The following is a 15,000-nucleotide window of genomic DNA, read 5'->3' as shown; positions in this document are numbered from 1 at the left end:
TTATTTAACAAGTTACTATCTATCTCTCACATCAGTCACGGTCAATTAATTCATGTTTATTTACCTTCAGTCTCATTCTGAATGTCGCAAAACTCTTGGAAATGTGCACGAACCCTAGCATAAATGATGAATCAGCGATATTCAAATTGGCTTAATTATTTATTTACTAACTAACTAAATAATCAAACAGAATTACTTAAACACAAACACAGCATAGATTATACATTGGTTACTAACATGATGCAATGAAAAGTCCTTTGTGGACTAAACCGATATGACGGCTTGTTACACAAAATGATGGATTCAAAAGAGGGGGAAGGGAGTGACAAAGGAATTCCACTAAAATCAAATCAAATTTTATTTGTCACATGCGCCGAATAACAGGTGTAGACCTTAACCAACAATGCAGTTTTAAGAAAATACCAAAAAAAACTAAGAGATAAGAATAACAAATAATTAAAGACCAGCAGTAAATAACAAATGCGGGGCTATATACAGGTGGTACCGTTACAGAGTCAATGTGCGGGGGCACTAGTGTCGAGGTAATTGAGGTAATTATGTACACGTAGGTAGAGTTATTAAAGTGGCTATGCATAGATAATAACAGAGAGTAGCATCAGCGTAGCGGGGGGCATTGCAAATAGTCTGGGTAGCAATTTGATTAGTTGTTCAGAAGTCTTATGCCTTGGGGGTAGAAGCTGTTTAGAAGCCTCTTGGACCTAGACTTGGCGCTCCGCTACTGCTTGCCATGCAGTAGCAGAGAGAACAGTCTATGACTAGGGTGGCTGGAGTCTTTGACAATTTTTAGGGCCTTCCTCTGACACCGCCCTGGGTATAGAGGTTCTGGATGGCAAGAAGCTTGGCCCCAGTGATTGTATGGGCCGTACGCACTACCCTTGTAGTGCCTTGCGGTGCGGAGGCCAGCAGTTGCCCATACCAGGCAGTGATGCAATCCGTCAGGGATGCTTCTCGATGGGAAGCTGTAGAACTTTTGAGGATCTGAGGACCCATGCCAAATAAGTTTCAGTCTCCTGAAGAGGGAATAGTTTTGGTGTGCTTGGGACCATCTGTCACTTGAAAGCTCTCAACCTGCTCCATACAGCCCCCGTAAATGAGAATGGGAGTGTGCTCGGTCCTCTTTTTCCTGTCGTCCCACAATCATTCCTTTTGTCTTGATCACGTTGAGGGAGAGGTTGTTGTCCTTGCACCGATACGTTCAGCGGTCTCTGACCTCCTCCCTATAGGCCTGTCTCATCATTGTTCAAGTGATTCAGGCCTACTACTGTTGTGTCCATCAAAAGCAAACTTAATGAATGTGTTGGAGTTCGTGCCTTGGCCGTGCAGTCATGAGCCGAACAGGGAGAACAGGAGGGACTGAGCACACACCCCTGAGGGCCCCGTGTTGAGGATCAGTGTGGGCGGGATATGTTGTTACGTACCTTTACCACCTGAGGCGCGCCATCAGGAAGTCCAGGTTCCAGTTGCAGAAGGAGGTGTTGTTCCCAGGGTCCTTAGCTTAGTGATGAGCTTTGAAGCCACTATGTTGTTGAACGCTGAGCTGTTGTCAATAAATAGCATTCTCACATAGGTTGCTTTTAGTCCAGGTGAGAAAGGGCAGTGTGGATTGCAATAGAGATTGCATCATCTGTGGCTCTGTTGGTGCAGTATGCAAATTGTAGTGGGTCTAGGGTTTCGGATAATGGTGTTTGATGTGAGCCATGACAGTCTTTCAAAGCATTTTCATGGCTACAGACATGAGTGCTACGGATTGGTAGTCATTTAGGGCAGGCTACCTTAGTGTTCTTGGGCACAGGAACTATGTTGGTCCTCTTGAAAACATGTTGGTATTACAGACTCAGACAGGGAGAGGTTGAAAATGTCAGTGAAGACACTTGCCAGCTGGTCAGCGCATGCTCGGAGTACACGTCCTGGTAATCCGTCTGGCCCAATGGCCTGTTTAAAGGTCTTACGATGCTCTCATGCATGATGCTCTCATGCATGTTTCAGTGTTACTTGCCTTGAAGCGAGCATATACGTTATTTAGCTTGTCTGGTAGTCTGTAATAGTTTGAAAGCCCTGCCACATCCAACGAGTGTTGTACATCCAGCCAGTGTAGTACGATTCAATCTTAGTCCTGTATTGACTCTTTGCCTGTTTGATGGTTCCCGGAACATATTCCAATCTGCAAAACAGTCCTGTAGTTTAGCATCTGCTTCATCTGACCACTTTTTTATAGCCCAAGTCACTGGTGCTTCCTGCTTGTAAGCAGGAATCAGGGAGATAGAGTTATGGTCGGATTTGCCAAATGGAGGGCGAGGGAGAGCTTTGTATGCGTCTCTGTGTATGGAGTAAAGGTGCTCTAGAATTTTTGCCCCTCTGGTTGCACATTTAACATCCTGACAGAAATTTGGTAAAACTGATTTAAGTTTCCCTGCATTAAAGTCCCCGGCCACTAGGAGGGCCGCCTCTGGATGTTTGTTTTCCTGTTTGCTTATGGTGATTTTCAGCTCATTGAGTGTGGTTTTAGTGCCAGCCTCGGTCTGTGGTGGTATATAGACAGCAAGAAAAATAAAGATGAAAGATCTCATGATAAGCTGTAGACCACACTATCTCAGGCGAGCAAAACCTTGAGACTTCCTTAGATATTGTGCACCAGCTATTGTTTACAAATATGCATAGGCCCCCGCACCGTGTCTTACCAGAGGCTGCTGTTCTGTCCTGCCAATAGAGTGTATAACCCGCCAGCTGTATGGTCTTAATGTCGTTGTTTAGCCACGACTCTGTGAAACATAAGATGTTAGTTTTGAATGTCCCGTTGGAGGTATATAAGTGCTTTCAGTTCATGCCATTTATTTTCCAGTGATTGAACGTTAGCTAGCCGAATGGAAAGGCAAGGGCAGATTAGCCACTCGTCGCCTGATCCTTACAAGGCGTACTGATCTCTTTCTTCGAAACCTGCTTTTTCCTTTCCAATGAATCACGGGGATGTGGCCCTGTTCGGGTGTCTGTAGTATATCCCTCACGTCTGATTCATTGAAGAAGAACTCATCATCCAATTTGAGGTGAGTAATCCCAGTTCTGATGTCCAGAAGCTCTTTTTGGTCATAAGAGACGGTAGCAGCAACATTATGTACAAAACAAGTTTCGAACAACGCAAAAAAACAATAAAAATAGCATGGCTGGTTAAGAGCCGATAAGACGGCAGCCCTCCCCTCCGGCACCATCCAGATTGAATGTTCCTAACGTACATACAGCTGATAATTATGCTCATGGAAATGTGAATACTTTGCACGTGAATGGCCGCTCATTCGAAAGAATTGCAATGTACATATTTACATGTGTATGTCTTTGCTGTCTCTCTGTTGAAAACAATTGATCCATCTACAGCACATATGTCAGAGTCAAGGCCCGCGGGCCACATCCGGCCCGCGAGAAGGTTTTTTACGGCCCCTGGGATGATCTTGATTTATTATTAGAACCGGCCCGCAGACCGCAGCAAGCCGGCAGCCCGCAGATCTTTTACACGCACCAATACTACATTTCCCACAATGCAACGGTGACGCACCGAGCAGTAGGCTGCTTCATTTCAATATTTATTGGCACAGCAGTCGTCAGCATCACAGTAAAATTAACTTTCAGATACCCATCAAAAATGGCAAAACGGAAGGTGGACACTGAGAACCGGGGGTTTCAAACAAGGTGGGAAGTCGGAGATATAGTTCACGGGAGGTAGCTGGAAAACCCTGTGTGATCTTCTGATGTGGAGAAATAGTGTGCGGTACTGAGAAAGAGTATAAATCTGAGACGAATTAATGAACGAAAACACGCGGACAAACAACAAGAATAATGGACATGGAACAAAGGCTACAAAAGGCAGAGGAATTAAAACGAGGCCTCAAATCTCGACAGGCTCTGTTCAAAAAAGCCAACACAAGGCCAGGCTGCTGTCAAGGCAGTTTTATTTTGGCAGAAGAGAATCGCCTAAATCAGCCCGGCCATTACGGAGGGAGATTTTATCAAAAAACTGCATGATTAAAGTTTGTGACGAAGTTTGCCCAGAAAAAAGGCAACTCTTTTTTAAATGTGAGTCTGAGCAGAAACACCATTGCCGAGAGAGTAGACCAGTTGTCCATCAATTCTAAAAGAGCAGCTTGTGAAAAAGGGAAAAGATTTCATTGGCAATATTCCTTGGCTGTGGATGAGAGCACCGACATTTCTGACATTGCCCAGTTGTCAATTTTCATCCGCGGAGTGGACTCCAGCCTAAGCGTGACAGAGAGTTTTTTGGCTTTACGTCCTATGCATGGCACAACTACGGGCATGTTTGTATGAAGAGGTGTCAAGATGTGTAAATGAGATGGAGCTGCTTGGGAAAAACCTCGTGGTTTGACAACCGACGGAGCACCTGCGATGTGTGGACACAGAGCGGGACTGGTGGCGAAGAACGGGGAAAAAGATGCAAAGAGGAAACGCGACAGGTGACTTCTGACAGTTTATCAATTGTATCTATACAACCAGGAAAGCGTTTTGTCGGTAAAAAAGCTTGAAAAATGGAGCATGTAATGAGCTCATCACGCGACACAGTTAACTTTATCAGAGCCACTGAGCCACTTTCCCAGCTCGCCGACCATGAACAGAGAAGCTCTTACCAGTGCGTTCCCGGACGCGCACAAGTTGGCTGATAAAAATAGGTATGCTTGCCGCTGACTTTCGACGACCGTTTGCTGACTTTGAAGCACAAAAAAGCAGGTTGAACTGCCTTCGGTTAACCCATTTGCTGTTGACGTGGAAAGCTCACCACCAAACCTCCAAATGGAGTTGATTGACCTCCAATGCAATGATGCACTGAGGGCAAGATGCGGCAGTGGTGCTGCGGAGTTCCGCCCGTTTCCTCCCCGACACATGCCCCAGCTGCGCATATCAGCTGCTCAAACGTTGGCTATGTTGCAGCAGCACTACCTGTGTGAACAACTGTTTTCTTTGATGAACCTGAACAAAACATACACAGAAGTTCGACTTACTGCTGAACACCTCCACTCAATTCTGGGATTTCCTCAGCTCCGAGCCTTACCCCGAACCTTGATGACTTGTGGAAAAGATGGGCACCACCAAGTATCACCCTCAACCTCCAACAAGTGAACTTACTGTGCAATCAAATATTTAGAGTTTACTCAGTTCAAGTTTAAAAAGTTAAAGTTATATTTTGTTTTCACTGCCATGTTACTTCTCCTTAAACAAAGTGTTGTTTTTGATTAATAGATTTTTGCACTTTATTTTATGTATTTCAATCCAATTATATTTTAAATATTTCAGTTGAGTGGATGATAGAAATTGCTATTATTGTTTTTCTTTGAGTAAATTTAGCCCACTTTTGCTAAAATAGAAAATATAGGCTACTGATGGTGCCTGATACCGGTTTCTTTCATTTAATGTTCATGTTATGGGGATTTTTATATAAAGGAAATTTGTCTTTTGTGTCTGTTGAAAATTAAAGATTACTGACAGAGCCATAAGAAAATATTGCTTTATTTATCTGATCATATTGGAATATATTTGTTAGGTTTTCAGTAGGTTCAATTAGGTTCACTAGACTATATGCGTCATTTAAAAAWTTTTCAATGAACATTCGAACAGTCCGGCCCTCGGCTTGTAGCTAAATTTTTTATTTGGCCCTCCGTCCATTTGACTTTGACACCCCTGATCTACAGGGAGTAATTTGACAGAAAATCTCTGGTTGTGTAAGTCTCTGGTTGTCCACCAGAGATCACCATGTCACCATGGTTTCGGAGTGTCTGTGAGAATGGATCTTCCAGAGGATGTGTTCGTTAGAATGGATCTTTCAACGTATAACCTGGTGGTTACCAGACTAAAGTACTTAAACAGCTGCAGACTGAATGTTCCTGTGTAGTTTTCTTCTTCTTCTTCGAGAGAGAGAGTTTCAGCGTTTCTAACCATTTCAAAGTGCAGCCACGCTCCACGTTTTTCTGTTCTCATAGAGTCTAACCATTTGTGACGTCCAGTTCAACACCGTCCGCCTGCTTGGTCTCTAGTCTTGTAGTTTTCTTAACCATTTGTAACCTATTCAGCTGGTGCTGCACTTTACTTTAGAGTTCTTCAGCGGGTCCTTTTAAGCACTTGGGGAAAAAGGGTGTTCCATTACGTTTGGCATAATGTCTGTGCTCACGTGGGCGTGATTACTGACTCGATAAACTTTACATGAAAAAACATTTTCTCATTTAACATCACATTTCATCTTCTCACAAATAGTTTCATATTTAATCCTGTAAGTTCCACAACATTTGGATGTAAACCTGACAACTGGGAAATATACACATTCAGAGATACAGTTATGTTGTTATATCGTTCTTAATGAGATCCCAAAACATAAATTGATCTGACACAATTGTTTTTTAAGTACCCACGGACCATTCCAACTGTTTGGATTACAAAAATATTGTTTCATTATTCCACATTTTTATGTTACCGTACTGCAAAGTCTTTCTCTATGGTATCAAAGGGATTTTTAACTTCCATTTCTGCAGAGTGGGAGAGAGAGTTTTCAGTATTTACGACTGTCATAAAACTGTGGTGAGAGAGACAGAGAGGGGGGGATCACCCAAAAGGGCAAGTCATGGCAGTAGAGTACTGGGTGGTAGCAAGCTAGTAAACAGTGACAAAATTTAGGGCAGGGTTTTGGGCAGATGCCAGCTAGTGGTGACTATTTAACAGTCTGATGACCTGGAGATAGAAGCTGTGTTTTAGTCTCTTGGTCCCAGCTTTGATGCACCTGTACTGTCCTGTCTCTGCCTTCTATACTGAACAAAAATATAAACGCAACAATTTCAACGATTTTACTGAGTTACAGTTCATATAAGGAAATCAGTCAATTGAAATGAATTAATTAGGTCATAATCTATGGATTTCCCATGACTGGAAAGGGTTGCAGCCATGGGTGGGCCTGGGAGGGCATATGCCCACCCACTGGGGAGCTAGGCCCTGCCAATCAGAATGAGGTTTTCCCCACAAAAAGGCTTTATTACAGACAGAAATACTCCTCAGTTTCATCAGCTGTCCGGGTGGCTGGAAGAGTGGGGTAACATCTCACAGCAAGAACTGGCAAATCTGGTGCAGTCCATGAGGAGGAGATGCACTGCAGTACTTAACACAGTTGGTGGCCACACCAGATACTGACTTACTTTTGATTTTGACTCCCCCTTTGTTCACGGACACATTATTCCATTTCTGTTAGTCCCAAGTCTGTTGAACTTGTTCTGTTTATGTCTGTTGTTGAATGTTGTTATGTTCATTCAAATATTTACACATATTAAGTTTGTTGAAAATGAATGCAGTTGACAGTGAGAGGACGTTTCTTTTTTTTGGTTAGTTTATACAGTTGAAGTCATAAGGTTACATACACCTTAGCCAAATACATTTTAACTCAGTTTTTCACAATTCCTGACATTTAATCCTAGTAAAAATTCCCTGTCTTAGGTCAGTTAGGATCACCATTTTTATTTTAAGAATGTGAAATATAAGAATAATAGTAGAGAGAATGATTTATTTCAGTTTTATTTCTTTCATCATGTTCCCAGTGGGTCAGAAGTTTACATACACGCAATTAGTGTTTGCATGGCATAACGTTTTTGGTAGCCTTCCACAATCTTCCCACAATAAGTTGGGTGAATTTTGGCCCATTCCTCTTGACAGAGCTGGTGTAACTGTCAGGTTTGTAAGGCCTCCTTGCTCGCACACGCTTTTTCAGGTTTGTTCACAAATCTTCTATCGGGTTGAGGTCAGGGCTTTGTGATTGCCACTCCAATACCTTGACTTTGTTGTCCTTAAAACCTCTCATGGATGAGACGGGCTAACGGGATCGATTTGACAACAGCCAGTGAAAGTGCAGGGCGCCATATTCAAACAACAGAAATCTCATAATAAAAATTCCTAAAAAATACAAGAATTTTATACCATTTTAAAGATAAACTTGTTGTTAATCCCACCATAGTGTCCGATTTCAAAAAGGCTTTAAGACAAAAGCACAGCCATCTGATTATGTTAGGTCAGTACCTAGTCACAGAAAAACACAGCCATTTTTCCAGCCAAAGAGAGGAGTCACAAAAAGCAGAAATAGAGACAAAATGAATCACTAACCTTTGATGATCTTCATCAGATGACACTCATAGGACTTCATGTTACACAATACATGTATGTTTTGTTCGATAATGTTCATATTTATATCCAAAAATCTTTGTTTACATTTGGCGCGTTATGTTCAGTAATGTTTTGCCTTCAAAACATCCGGTGATTTTGCAGAGAGCCACATCAATTTACAGAAATACTCATAATAAACATTGATAAAAGATATAAGTATTATACATGGAACTTTAGATAAACTTCTCCTTAATGCAACCGCTGTGTCAGATTTTTTTTTAAACTTTACGGAAAAAGCACACCATGCAATAATCTGAGTACGGCGCTCAGACACCAAAACAAGCCATAAAGATACCCGCCATGTTGTGGAGTCAACAGAAGTCAGAAATAGCATTATAAATATTCACTTACCTTTGATGATCTTCATCAGAATGCACTCCCAGGAATCGCAGTTCCACAATAAATGTTTGTTTTGTTCAATAAAGTCCATAATTTATGTCCAAATACCTCCTTTTTGTTCGCGCCTTCAGTTCACAAATCCAAATTCACGATGCGCAGGCCAGACGAAAAGTAAAACAATTCCATTACAGTTCGTAGAAACATGTCTAACGATGTATAGATGTTTTAACATAAATCTTCAATAATGTTTCAACCGGAGAATTCCGGTTAACATAAATTCTTCAGAAATGCAATGGAACGCAGCTACCTCTCACAGGAGCACGCCTGAATGAGCTCATGGCACTCTGGCAGACCTTTTACTCAATCAGCTCTCATTCTCCCCCACTTCACAGTAGAAGCCTCAAACAAGGTTCTAAAGACTGTTGACATCTAGTGGAAGCCTTAGGAAGTGCAATATGACCCCATTTAAAATGTATCTTGGATAGGCAAAGAGTTGAAAAACTACAAACCTCAGATTTCCCACATCCTGGTTGGATTTTTTCTCAGGTTTTTGCCTGCMATATGACTTATGTTATACTCACAGACATCATTCAAACAGTTTTAGAAACTTCAGAGTGTTTTCTATCCAAATCTACTGATAATATGCATATCTTAGCTTCTGGGCCTTAGTAGCAGGCAGTTTACTCTGTGCACCTTATTAATCCAAGCTACTCAATACTGCCACCCAGCCATAAGAAGTTTTAAGCCATTTTGCCACAACTTTGGAAGTATGCTTGCGGTCATTGTCCGTTTGTCAAGACCCATTTGCGACCAAGCTTTAACTTCCTGACTGATGTCTTGAGATGTTGCTTCAATATATCCACATAATTTTCCATCCTCATGATGCCATCTATTTTGTGAACTGCACCAGTCCCTCCTGCAGCAAAGGACTCCCACAACATGATGTTGCCACCCCCGTGCTTCACGGTTGAGATGGTGTTCTTCGGCTTGCAAACCTCCCCCTTTTTCCTCCAAACATAACGATGGTCATTATGGCCAAGCAGTTCTATTTTTGATTCATCAGACCAGAGGACATTTCTCCAAAAAGTACGAACTTTGTCCCCATGTGCAGTTGCAAACCGTAGTCTGGCTTTTTTATGGCCGTTTTGGAGCAGTGGCTTCTTCCTTGCTGAGCAGCCTTTCAGGTTATGTCGATATAGGACTCGTTTTACTGTGGGTATAGATACTTTTGTACCCGTTTCTCCAGCATCTTCACAGGGTCCTTTGCTGTTGTTCTGGGATTGATTTTCACTTTTCGCACCAAAGTACGTTCATCTCTTGGAGACAGAACGTGTCTCCTGTGACGTCTGCGTGGTCCCATGGTGTTTATACTTGCGTATTATTGTTTAGACAGATGAACGTGGTACCTTCAGGCATTTGGAAATTGCTCCCAAGGATGAACCAGACTTGTGGAGGTCTACAATTTTTTTTCTGAGGTCTTGGCTGATTTCTTTAGATTTTCCCATGATGTCAGTCAAAGAGGCACTGAGTTCGAAGGTAGTCCTTGAAATACATCCACAGGTACACCTCCAATTGACTCAAATGATGTCAATTAGCCTATCAGAAGCTTCTAAAGCCATGACATCATTTTCTGGAATTTTCCAAGCTGTTTAAAACACAGTCAACTTAGTGTATGGTAACTTCTGACCCACTGGAATTGTGATACAGTGAATTATACTCTCTGTAAACAATTGTTGGAAAAATTACTTGTGTCATGCACAAAGTAGATTTGGATCGCAGAGTAAAGGAAAAGCAGCCAACAAGTGATTGTGTGTTATTTCACAGTTTTGATGTCTTCACTATTATTCTACTATGTAGAAAATTGTAAAAATAAATATAAACCCTGGAATTAGTAGGTATGTCCTAACTTTTGGCTGTTACTATATATTGCATTATTTTATGGCTGGTTATGACAACCACATAAGAGTGTCAAAACCCACATTTATTCAAAATTGTTTTTCCATGCCAGAAAGTTTATTAAATAATTTGTTGTTGTAGTTAATTCTTTACAGTAGAATTATGACCATCCTGTGTCACTTTACTTGGACTAAGAAAATAAAATGTATGACACTGTCAAGAAGCATTAGGACTATCATAATCATATAAGCCAGATAGTGCATTCGGAAATTATTCAGACCCGTTGACTTTTTCCATATTTTGATCGGTTTGAGCCTTATTCTAAAATGTGATTAAATTGTTATTTTTCCCCATCTACACGCAAAATCTGTAAAAAAAAATATATATATATTAAAAATAAAAAACGTAAATATTACATTTACTTAAGTATTCAGATCCTTTACTCAGTACTTTGTTGAGGCACCTTTGGCAGCGATTACAACCTTGAGTCTTCTTGGGAATGACGCTACAAGCTTTGCACACCTTATTTGGGGAGATTCTTCCATTCCTCTCTGCAGATCCTCTCAATCTCTGTCAGGTTGGATGGGGAGTGTCGATGCACAGCTCGTTTCAGGTCTCTCCAGAAATGTTTGATCGGGTTCAAGTCCGGGCTCTGGCTGGGCCCCTCAGGACATTCAGAGACTTGTCCCGAAGCCACTCATACATTGTCTTGGCTGTGTGCTTAGGGTCGTTGTCCTGTTGGAAGGTTAACTTACGCCCCAGTCTGAGGTCCTGAGCACTCTGGAGCAGGTTTTCATCATGAATCTCTCTGTACTTTGCCACATTCATCTTTCCCTTGATCCTGGCTAGTCTCCAAGTCCCCGCTGCTGAAAAACCTCCCCACAGAATGATACTGCCACCACCATGCTTCACCGTAGGGATGGTGCCAGGTTTCCTCCAGACGTGTCGCTTGGCATTCAGGCCAAAGAGTTCAATCTTGGTTTCATCAAACCAAACAATCTTGTTTCTCATGGTCTGAGAGTCTTTAGGTTATTTTTGGCAAACTCCAAGTGAGCTGTCATGTGCCTTTAACTGAGGAGTGGCTTCCATCTGGCCTCTCTACCATAAAGGCCTGATTGGTGGAGTGCTGCAGAGATGGTTGTCCTTCTGGAAGGTTCTGCCATCTCCACAGAGGAACTCTAGAGCTCTGTCAGAGTGACCATCGGTTTCTTGGTCACCTCCCTGACCAAGGCCCTTCTCCCCCGATTGCTCAGTTTGGCAGGGCAGACAGCTCTAGGAAGAGTCTTGGTGGTTCCAAACTTCTTCCATTTATGATTGATGGATGCCACTGTGTTCTTTGGGACCTTCAATGCTGCAGAAATGTTTCGTACCCTTCCCTAGATCTGTGCCTCGACACAATCCTGTCTTGGACCTCTACGGACAATTCCTTCGACCTCATGGCTCTGTTTTTACTCTGACAACTGTGGGACCTTATATAGACAGGTGTGTGCCTTTCCAAATCATGTCCAATCAATTTAATTTACCACAGGTGGACTCCAATCATGTTGTAGAAACATCTCAAGGATGATCAATGGAAACAGGATGCACCTGAGCTCAATTTCGAGTCTCATAGTGAAAGGGTCTGATCACTTATGTAAATAAGGTATTTCAGATTTTCTTTTTTTTCTCCATTTCTAAAAAATACAGTTTGTTGTTATGGGGTATTTTGTGTAGATTGGTGAAGATTTTCTATTTATTTCATCAATTTTAGAATAAGGCTGCACTGTGACAAAATGTGGAAAAAGTCAAGGGGTCTGAATACTTTCCGAATGCACTGTATAGTAAGCGAATGATTCAGTATGTCATGGAATTGACAGTTATAATTTGAACGGCAATAAATAGTCCAAGATTATTCAATGAGATCCTAATGTGTAGTTTACCTGCCTTAGTCAAATATAAACTAATAGTATATTATTGAGCACAATATCCACAGAACAATTACTATCCAATGTTTTTAAACAGTAGATTGGTCTGATTATCAGTAACATTCTACAGCTGGCTAGATTGGCATCTGTGGTTATAAACAATAATCCCATTATTATCTATTATTATTATTATCTAAGGCAATGGCTAACTCTAGCAGTTTACCAACATTTACCCCTGAACACAGCATGCAGCATATTTTTTACACTGTGGTGCCGTTACAATAGGCTAACAACCTTTTGGCTACTGGCCCAACAAGATAGCCTAGCGGTTAAAGTATTGGGCCAGTAACCAAAAGGTTGCTAGTTTGAATCCCTGAGCCGAGAAAGGTGAAAAAAACGGTTAATGTCCCCTTTAGCAAGGAACTTAACACTAATTGCTCCAGGGTCGCCATTGATAATGGCAGACCGTAATCGCACTCTCTGAGGGTGTCTCAGGGACAGTTGGAATATGCAAACAATAATTTCCAATTCACACATGTATTTTAATACGCACTTGTACATGTGTGAAGTAGGACACATATAAAGTGCCTTCAGAAAATATTCATACTCATTGATTTATGTTTTTTTTTTCAATTGTTACAGCCTGAATTCAAATTACATTAAATATACAAGCAATATCCCATAATGACAAACTTAAAACATGTTTAACATGTTTAACATGTTTAAAATTGTTAACATTGTTTTGAAAATTAAATACAGGAATATCTCATTTATATAAGTATTCACACCCCTGAGTCAATACATGTTACAATCACCTTTCACCTTTTTGGGTAAGTCTAAGAGCTTTGCACACCTGGACTGTACAATATTTGTACATTATTCTTAAAAAATTATTCAAGCTCAGTCAAGTTGACTTGGTAGCCATTTTCAAGTCTTGCCATAGATTTCATGCCGATTTAAGTCAAAACTGTAACTAGTCCACTCAGCAACATTCAATGTCGTCTTGGTAAGCAACTCCAGTGTAGATTTGGCCTCGTGTTTTAGGCTGTTGTCCTGCTGAAATGGGTATTCATCTCCCAGTGTCTGGTGGAAAGCAGACTGAACCAGGTTTTCCTGTAGGATGTTTCCTGTGCTTAGCTCCATTAAGTTTATTTTTTAACCTGGAAAAACTCCCCAGTCCGTAATTATTACAAGCATACACATAACATGATGCAGCCACCACTATGCTTGAAAATATGGAGAATGGTAATCAGTAATGTGTTGTATTGGATTTGCCTTTGTACTCAAAGGCAAATCCACTTTGTATTCAGGACAAAAAGTGAATTGCTTTGATACATTTTTTGCAGTATTACTTTAGCACCTTGTTGCAAACAGGATGCATGTTTTGGGAATATTTTTATTCTGTCCAAGCTTCATTCTTTTCACTCTGTCAATTAGGTTAGTATTGTGGAGTAACTATAATGTTGTTGATCCATCCTCAGTTTTCTCCAATCACAGCCATCAAACCCTGTAACTGTTTTAAAGTCACCATTTTCCTCATGGTATTTGTATTTCAATTTATTATGGATCCCCATTATCTGCTGGCAAGGCAGCAGCTACTCTTCCTGGAGTTCGGCAGAATTAAGGCAGTTATACAATTTAAAAAAAACATTACAATACATTCATTACAGAATTCACAACACACTAAGTGTGTGCCCTCAGGCCCATACTCCACTACCATATATCTACAACAAAATCCATGTGTATGTGTGTCTAGTGCGTATGTTATCATGGGTGTGTATGCATGCGTCTGTGCCTATGTTTGTGTTACCTCACAGTCCCACCTGTTCCATAAGGTGTATTTTTATCTGCTTTTTAAATCTGATTCTAATGCTTGCATAAGTTACCTGATGTGGAATAGAGTTCCATCTAGTCATGGCTCTATGTATTACTGTGCGCCTCCCATAGTCTGTTCTGGACTTGAGGACTGTGAAGAGACCTCTCGTTGCATGTCTTGTGGGGTATGCATGTGGTGTCCGAGCTTTGTGCTAGTATTTTAAACAGACAGCTCGGGACTTTCATCTTGTCAACACCTCTTACGAAAACAAGTAATGATGATGTCAATCTCTCCTCCACTTTGAGCAATGAGAAATGGACTTGCATGCCGTTAATGTTAGCTATTCCTGTACTTTTAACGGCCAGCCGTGCTGCTCTGTTCTGAGCCAACTGCAATTTTCCCAAGTCCCTCTTTGTGGCATCTGACCACACTACTGAACAGTAGTCCAGGTGTGACAAAACCAGGGCCTGTAGGACCTACCTTGTTGATAGTGTTGTTAAGAATGCACATCAGCGCTTTATTATGGACAGACTTCTCTCCATCTTAGCTACTGTTGTATCAATACGTTTTGACCATGACAGTTTACAATCCAGGATAACTCCAAGCAGTTTAGTCACCTCAACTTGCTCAATATCCACATTTTATTATGAGATGTAGTTTAGGTTTAGGGTTTAGTGAATGATTTGTCCCAAATACATTGCTTTTAGTTCTGGACATATTTGGGACTAACTTATTCCTTGCTACCCATTCCGAAACTAACTGCAGCTCTTTGTTAATTATATGTTGCAGTCATTTCAGTCGCTGTAGTAGCTGACGTGTATAGTGTTGAGTCAA

Source organism: Salvelinus sp. IW2-2015, unplaced genomic scaffold (genome assembly GCF_002910315.2).
Source record: "Salvelinus sp. IW2-2015 unplaced genomic scaffold, ASM291031v2 Un_scaffold1257, whole genome shotgun sequence".
NCBI classification, from domain to species: Eukaryota; Metazoa; Chordata; class Actinopteri; order Salmoniformes; family Salmonidae; genus Salvelinus; species Salvelinus sp. IW2-2015.
This window is presented reverse-complemented; position numbering follows the sequence as displayed.